The following is a 1,314-nucleotide window of genomic DNA, read 5'->3' on the forward strand; positions in this document are numbered from 1 at the left end:
TATATATATATATATATATATATATATATATATATATATACACATACACACATATATATGTATACAAATACATATATATATATGTGTGTTTACTCACATCTATATCTTATCTATATCTGGATGTAATTTATTCAAGCACGGAGCTTAAAGAAGAGAAATATGGTAAATATAGGGTAGACGAAGAGCAAAGGGGTGAAGTCCCCTGACGAAATGCTATAGGGCAAGCCAAGAAGAAAGAGCCACCTAAAAGATGGAATGTTGCTGGAGCATTTAGATGTACAAATATCACAGTTTATCAATGGTGGAGAAGGGTTACCCGGGGACCTGGAGGGTTCAATGTTTGTTTAGATGGCTGAGGAGCAGGCATCTTTTTCCCCATAGCATCTTTAATTCTAACCTTCAATACCCACACTGAATAGGACCAAAGAATAGTACTGGATTACTGATCAATTTCTTGTTATATAACACTAACACATTGCATCATCTCTGTATTGAAGGAAGTTGAAAGACTAAACACTGTATAGAATTTTAGATGATCCAAATTTTTAAAGCGGGGGGGGGGGGGGGGGGGGGGGGGGGGATATAAATGAAACAGACACCTCTCTTTTAGATGTGTTAGCAAAAGGCCTTTGTCAGAATGTCAAGAACTAATAAAAAAGAAAGGATACAAATATATAAATATATCTATGCATCTATCTATCTATATCATATTTATATAAATGCTGGTAGTTGTTTCTGACAAAAGTTCAGTAGCATGGTTTTTTTTCTTGCTATGATTAGTATGATAAAACAAAGTATGTTAACATAAATCTGGGCAACACCCCTCTACCCCAGGACATTGCACAAAAGAAGATGCACCATTTGGGTCTGAAAGAGACAGCCCCTGGTCAATAAATTTTGTGGGTTCTAGTGAAAAGGTTTGGCAGGCATTCATCACCAGCGTGCAGCCATCATGTCACTAGGGGGTGAGGTGCCACCAGTATCTCACAGCACTCGGAACTCAGTGCCAATACCAAGTGATGGGGATATTTGATTCATGGCTTATCAAATACAACTAAATACTCAACACCCCTGCCTGACCAAGTGATGGAGAATTTGATTCATGGCTTTAATACGACTAAATACTTAACTCCCCTTGCCTGACCAAGGAAAGCAAGATAAGATTCATGGATTTTTAAATACAAAATTCAACTCCCTTGAATGACTAATGGAAAAAAAGTAAATCAAACTACACAGCAGTTAAAAAAAAAAAAAAATTGTGTTTTTTTTTCACCCCTCATGACAACATCTGAAATAAAAGTGGAGGGTACTCAC

The sequence above is a fragment of the Physella acuta genome, unplaced genomic scaffold (assembly GCF_028476545.2).
Source record: "Physella acuta isolate Inbredline_101_S28 unplaced genomic scaffold, ASM2847654v3 ptg002658l, whole genome shotgun sequence".
NCBI classification, from domain to species: domain Eukaryota; kingdom Metazoa; phylum Mollusca; class Gastropoda; family Physidae; genus Physella; species Physella acuta.